This window comes from Anarrhichthys ocellatus, unplaced genomic scaffold (assembly GCF_004355925.1).
Source record: "Anarrhichthys ocellatus isolate YVR2014 unplaced genomic scaffold, GSC_Weel_1.0 scaffold15, whole genome shotgun sequence".
NCBI classification, from domain to species: Eukaryota; Metazoa; Chordata; class Actinopteri; order Perciformes; family Anarhichadidae; genus Anarrhichthys; species Anarrhichthys ocellatus.
The window spans coordinates 6,189,628-6,197,578 of NW_022280045.1; positions in this window are offsets into that span (position 1 = coordinate 6,189,628).

Consider the following 7,951-nt stretch of genomic DNA (forward strand, 5'->3'; position numbering starts at 1 on the left):
CGTAAAGTCTAATCAATAAACGCTTTAATTATAGCGGCGCTTAGCCTGCAGCTCTTCACGGTTGGGAGACGCGCAATGCCACAGCTGATCCAGCACGATCATTTCAGACAGAGTGGGTTTTCACCGCCTCAGTAACTTGTCTCTTTTGGCTAGTGCTATTATAGACAGCAAATTGTCAACTCCTCTCTTTAGATTTGCTAAAATGGGTCGATTAACAGGGCGGTGGTGGCCACGTTTTTCTATTGTGTTGCTGCTTTGTGCTGTAAGTGTGGAATGGGCTTATACTTTCTTTTGTAAAGAGTGCAACAGTACTCATTTTAAATAATGTTTGTTGCAGTTCATTTGATATATATGTTTGTTGCAGTTCATTATATATATATATATTATATATATATATATATATGTATATATATATATATATATATTATATCTGTATTGATTAATTTCCCCATGAATCAGATATTCTTGACCTACAAAATTATTACATATGAATTATATCAATTAAATTACATTAGTGCTTTGTGAGACATCCATAAATGGATCGTGATAAACAAACAAATGCTACTTTCATCACCTAATCAACACTTACATGTCTTTTTGTCCACTATTTCTTTTCATTCAATAGCACAGGAGACCTTCTATGGCGCTATCAGCTAGACAGTGGCCAGTGGCCTGTTCGTCCACCTCAAGCATTGAGCCCTGAACATAGAGGACCAAAGCACAGGTGACCTGCCGTTGCTTCCGTACGATGACACAGCAGCTTGAGAAAGATGCATTCAGGCTATTTCGTGCTTTGTTCACACAAAGTGATGAAGTGTTTTTGAAGTGTTTTCACAAGATGGAGGCATTACAACATTGCCAAGACCTGGTGCACAATCCATTCGAAACCACTGATGTCCTCACAGTCTTTAAAGGATGTTGGGATGTGAAAGGATGATTGAGTTCCAGAATACAAGTTCTGTTGGTTGGTATGTTTTTAAAACGTATTAACACTTTGGGCACTGGCTCTAATCACACAGCTTGTGTTTGTTTTGTGTATTTATATTTATAGATGAATCAAGACTTACTGCTGATATTTGCTGCCAAAGCATCCTCAAAAATGTTTTATCTGTCTTTCAACATTTATTTAGATCTCCAGGAATCATTGATGGCATGCCCCCATTTTCAATGATGGTGATAGTACAATTAAAACAGAATAAATACACAAACAAAAACAAGCAACCAGGCAACAACAGAAGGCAATTAATCTGTGTGCAGTATTAATAAAGTATTGGAGAAGTGTATTATCCACATAAAGAGCATTACAATTTGTTATGAAGCATGTCATGTTAATATGAATTGTGAACAAGGCAGGACCCCATATTGAACCTTGTAGAACCCCCTATACAGAAAGCTTGTAAGGTGGGATAGACCATTCAAGCATCATTGATGACCACCTGATGAAGAGAGGGTTAACACCTCTCTATAACATTCTTGGAGGTAGGATTTATCGCAGGGCTCTATTAGAGTGCATTAGCTTTAGCATTTGACAGGATGGTGCTTATTGTGAGAGTCCAAAATTATAATCTTTTTAATTTTAGCAAAGCATTTCTTCCTCCCATTGCGTGTCTGATGCACACAATGATCTACTGCTCTGTGTTTTCAGCACTAGATGGCGGACTTCCCCTGCAGTGAGCGAATGGGGAGCGGGAGCTTGACAGCCTCTGAGAGAGTCATCCAAATTTAGCCCTGTAGTCAAGAGTGGCAAAAATACAAGTGCTGCAACCCCGAGGCTATAGCTGACATTATTCTGCTCTTCATGGCAAAAACAGTAAGTTGTGCGGCTAAAAAGATAAAATGCCAGCTGGCCTTGAATAATTTAGACTTCCCATGCTAGACATATACAGTGCTTGAATAAAGACTACAGGTTTGATATTGTGCTTTAAAGTGTCTCGTCATCAGTCATTTGTCTCCCTTTGGTGGTGGTGGCATTTTAAATGAGGATGTGCTTGAGAAATATTATTAGAGACGGATCAAAGCGCATGTGTCCCATTTAGACCGACAAGCTCATTCATGACTCCACAGCAGCAAGGTCTCCCTCTCTCTTCATCGCTCTTGCTATTTGTCTGCTTTGATCATACAGTCCATTCAGTCCATATCTCACCCTCTTGCTTCTTGTTTCTGTCTTTGAGCTGGCATTCACTTGCTCTCTATTAGTCACGCACATGTCCCATGATTGCCCTTTTCATCCGCACCACCACCACTTTTTTGGTCTTTCTGCCCACGTAGACCCCCAACCCCTAGAAACGTTCCGCCTAAATCCCTCTCTTCCCCCTGTGACACCCTGCCATTCGTTACTCTGTTGGGTTAAGCAGGGTCATATCGAAGCCTAAATGCCTAAATGTGTGTTTGTGTGTGTGTGTGTGTGTGTGCATGAGAAAGCATGGTCCCTTCTGCTTCAGCTAGATTATTCTAAGTTCCTGACCTCTGGGTGGTGAGAGGGGCCCATGTTTGGAAACACAGGCACTTGTCTTTGTCTCTCGAGCCCGACGGGGGAGCTAAACCAGGGGCCTCTCTTGCTGGGTGAGTCCATGGACGCAGTAGGCCTGTCCTTGGGCTGCTGGTCTGTCCTCTGATCCTCAGCACCGCCATCTTAATATTAATGTGCCGTGAATAAGCAGACAGCTGGCTAGGCAGGCAAACACTACCAGGACACACACCCTCACACACACAGAACAACAGGATGAGTTTGGCTTGCAAGCAAAAACATTGATCCTGAGTCCCCTCACTGTGAGTCAATCTGGCCCCAATAGCCATTCAAGTGTATCTGCTTGATCTGATGTTTCCCGATACGAGAGATTCCTCCCAGGGTGTGTGAGAGAGTGTGTGTGTGTTTGAGAGATATTGATTGTTGAGTGACATGGCACTATAGATCCCAAGCAGCTGCTAAGAGTGTAAATGAGGCCTATAGCATATCATTAAATCTCTTTAATAATCTCAAAAGAAAAGTTTTTTTTACCCCCTTTTTCATCCTCTAACGTGTTTGTGTGCATTACATTGCAGGTTGCCTTCTCTGCTCGGCTCTCATACTGTAAGAAAACATCCATACAAAGGTCAGAGGTTGGTAGGCCCTCTGATTGAGGACCATCTGATTGATGACCCTCCGTCTGATTGGGGTACAGCAGCCTCGACCTTATAGGTGCGGAGATCCAGCACACGTTGAACTCCATATTAGTTTCTCTCCTACATTTAATCGAAGACTTGCACATAAGCAGGAAAAAAAAGTCAAAGGTATAGCTCTAAAATCTTCCCTCACTGCTCTCACAGGAACTGTGTTGGTGAGCTTGGGTCTATCATTGCACAAGATGAACATGGTCATCTTCCAATTCACTCTTTGCTTGTGAGGTTTCTCCTCTAAGACAATTTTCTGAAAGGAGCATCCACCTATTTTAGATGAGGGGCAGGGTGCGGTGTCTTAACAAAAACTATTTTTCCCTTTTAGACAAGAACTATAGAAATTAAGTTTATGATTATTGTAAGTAAAGCCATCTTCATCACATTTCATTGTTGCATGATAGATTAGCTGTTCTGCCTGTCACATGGCAAGAATGTTCTGGATCTGGATCTGAAGCCGGGATCCTTCTCTGATCTGTGACTACAGCCATGTTAGCCATGCAGCTCTGTGTGGCTAGCACAGAGGTGTTTAGAATAAAATGCCACAATGACAATGCTAACATGCTGATTTTCAGGAGGTATAATGTTTACTTCGTTGATCATCTTAGTGGCCACCCTTCAAAGGTGACCCACCTGCTGCTCAACAAACTCACAACTGTTTGCTGTCCTGGCTCCACAATGGTGGAACGAGCTCCCCTTGACATCAGGACAGCAGAAACTCTACACAAGTTACGTCGCAGACTGAAAACGTATCTGTTCAGGCTGCACCTTGGCCCACAAAATCATGAAAAAGTCTAAAATCTCATACTGTTTCTAAATGTAGCACTTGAAGAAGTTCCGCATATTTGCTGAAGTTGATGTGCTTGTATGATTTCTGGGTTTGTTTCAAAAGGTTGAATGCACTTATTGTAAGTCGATTTGGATAAACCTGTCAGTTAAATAAATATAATGTAATATTTAGTCATTAACCAAATTGAAATTTTGACTTGATGATGGCACTAGATGAAAAGTGAAGGGATCATCAAAGTAGATACAGTCCCGCCTGAAGGGGACATACATATGTTCACCAACTTTCCTGGTAACCTTTCCAAGCTAGTATGCATTTTTTTGTGGCATTTTTAATCTTCAGATTTGGAACGATATATGGATCAGACAGAGAAAAGTAGAGTGCTGACAAAAATGAATGGAAAGAGACAGGAGGCACCACCACCATGACACTCCTGGTACATTATTATTTACACACCTTCAAAGGTCATGTTCTTTCTTTCAGGTTTGAGGAGCACTGACAATAATCTTAGCTGTACACAGGTCTTTCAAAAAGCCAGCGATGATTCCATGAACCCTATGAAACTGTGCTTAAGACTGCAATTTCCCTGGGTGGTCTATAGATGATATCATATCTCTGAACTGATATAGTGTGTCAGCACTGCAAAGCATCAACCCCTCCAGTTTATCTGTGTGACTGTAGTAATTCCAGATCAAACATTTAAGGCCGCCACAGTACTGAGTGGAAAGTCTTTTAGCTCCTGATTCCATTCACTTTGACCTTACAGGGTGTGTTTTTATATATATTTGTATGGAGGATACACACACACACACGCACACACATGCACTTCCAGATGGCAGAGGTGCTGAGGTTATGAGTGGTGTTACCACAGGTAATGTGATCACGGCACAGAAGGAATGATGTGTTTACATCATCAAGAGTGGGACAGGATGGAGTGAGGATAGCAGAGAGGAGGGGAGGACAAACATGACGTTCACAAGGGGATTGGAAGGAGGTGAAGTGAGAAGGCGTAAAAGGAACACAGGAATGTGCTCGGCAGGAGGGAGAGGTAGCAAAGTATGAAAATGGATGACAAACGATGAGAAAGAGGGGAGAAGACAGAGACGAAGAGGGAGTCGGCCTGTCAATCAGATTATGAACCAATCATTTGGCAGAGGATTGCTTTGACCTGAAACCTGCCGGATCACATTTGCTCCCACACGCGCACATACACACATTCGCAGATGCACTCAGTATCGTTTCCACACAGTTGCATGGAGATAAATGTGTCTCGCTCACATCCAGTCTGGTGTTAAGTGCACGTATTAGCGCGTATCAGCATTCATGTATGTGCTCCGCGTGTGTGTATGTGTGTGTCTGAGTGTAAGTAAGTGAATGAGTAATGTGTGAGTGATGGATGGGTGATAATGCACATTTACCCTATCTCACGAGTGCTCGGAGCGCTTAGATGTCTAGCCTGACTCACACATACACACAGAGTTGTGTTTGATAAGACGACGTCCCTCTTATTCATTGTATATCACGCATAAATCTCGTCCCTGCTCCTCTTCCTTTTTATGTTTGCCTCTCACTACATCTACTATCTCCCTCTACATCCCTTATCATGAACATTTGCCTTTCTCTCTCTCTCTCTCTCTCTACCTCTTTCTCTCACCCTTGCTGTCTGTCTCTTAGTAATGGAGCTAATTTGTTTAGCACACAAAGAGTGTCTGTCCATTAGCGTGGGCCCTTTCTGTGCCAAGAGAGATGGTGACAAATCACACCAACATGTGTGTCTGCTCTGTGTACATAATTGTATTTGCGTGTGTGTGTGTGTGTGTGTGTGTGTGTGTGTGTGTGTGTGTGAAGGAAAGGTGAAAGAAGAACCCACACTTCCTGGAAAAGTGTTTGTGTACATATTAGGAATATTTCTGATTTTATCTTTGAATCAAATGTGACGTAATGTGAAAGAGTCTCTGCAGCTCTCAGCCACTCTGAGGTCACTGTTTTGGTTTGCCTGACTTAAACAGATATTCGCCAATAGACAGACTTTTCTCCACACCTGCACTTCACTTTATTGAATTAAGTGAGCACAGCAGGAAATTTGGCAACTTGGGAATGCAATTATCTTCTGTAGCCCACTAGTTTTGCTACTTTCTGCCCTTTGGCAGACGAAAGTGACTTAATGCAAACCTTTAGCCTGCTGCACGCCAAATATTATCTGTGGCCAATATTTTTACAGTCTCAAGGCTCAGCCCTTTTATTATCACAGGCACTACTTTCATATTCATTTTTTATCGTTTGAACGTTATGTTATGTTACTTTTGTTTACTTATGTTTATGAGAGACAAGAGTATTATTATCAATATGACCAACTTTCTACTGAAGCAGAAAAATGTGGAATCCAAAGATAACAAAGAAACATGGAACTTTTGCTGAAAATAAAACTCACATTTACTTTAAAGCTATATATATATATATAGATATAGATATATATAGATATATAGTATACTTGGGCTGCACTGGTTTGGGTTGATGTAGGGTCCAGCCTGATTTTTGGGTTTGTCAATAGCTCTAGTGTACATGCTGTGCACACTACTTTCTATGTTGCAGTGTAACATTTTCAAGGGCTTTACATAGTGCGTACATTTTACATTCAGAATTTGAACACACTCAGATAGATAATACTATAGTGTCAAGTAAGATGTGAAAGTGTGACAGTGAGCCATCATACACAATACCAGGACCCTCAAACTGAAGAGCAGCTACATGGAATCCAACGATCATCACTTTTTATCATTTACACTTTCCCTACTGTGACATTTCAACATGTATTCTGTGAAATAGGCCTACTGTTTATCAACCAACCTTATTCTAATTCAAGGAGAGGATGCTTGAATAATTTAAGGTGGGATCTTCCCTGAGCAGCTCACTCCTCTATTCATGTCCTGCATAGTTTCAGACACCAAGGACGAAGGATTAACTGTCCCTGAGGCATCGGTAACTACTTACCCTTATACGACTGGAGGCCTGACGACGGCAGTTCTATGTGATCCATATGTATGACAGTGAAGCCTAAATCCCTATTCATATCCAACTTGATCTCAGCCAGCCTATCGATATAAGGCACTATGCAAGCAGAACATGATTGAGCTCTGAGTTTGGCCTCCCTTCCTCCTCTCCCTGCCAACACACTGTCACTGTTTGAGCAAACTCCAATTTGTCATGATGACTCCATCCTTCCTTTAATCCATCCATCGCCTTAGATATGATGTGACACTGGCTGAAGCAAATAACATAAACGTCCTTACGTGTTTTGTGATGTACATAAAGATGGATATTTTTCTTATTCAATGGAAACATTTTTTTTTTTTTTTTTTTTTTTCTTTTTTTTTACAAATTACCTCATTTTGTTCCCAGCTGTTGTTCAAATTGTTGCTCACCTCACCCCCAGCTGAATCTGCATGTTTTCTCATTGGCCAGTAGGTCAGTTTTCATTGATTGTTAAATCATTCCTCTGTAAACAATGATTACAGTAAACATCCTTCTCCGGGCTCAGCTATATGCCAGACAACATTCACTTTGCCTTTGGGTCAGCAGTGAGTGTGTGTGTGTGTGTGGGTTATACCCCCAATATTTGGTCTCTAGCACTAGAGAAAATCAGGCTATGTAGACAGAGAGGCAAACAAACCGACACTTGGAATTGGAACACTGTGAATATCCTCCAGTCTCAGCCTTTGTGTCTGTCGGTTTGTTTGCCTCTCTGTCATAGCTGGTATCAGTCTCAAGGAAATCCTCCCACTCTTTCTCACTCTTTTTGTGGGTAGAACTGGTAGCTGGCAGAGAGAATTTCCTCCCTGAATGGTTGTTTCTTTAATCTCTATCTCCCTCACTCTGTCCCTCCATCTCTTCCTCCCTCTATCTCGCTGGCTGAATGACTGTCTGGACTGAGCTAGAGGGTTTGTTTGGGGGGGGGGGGGGGGGGGGGAGATAGAGATTAAAGAAACAACCATTCAGGGAGGAAATTCTCTC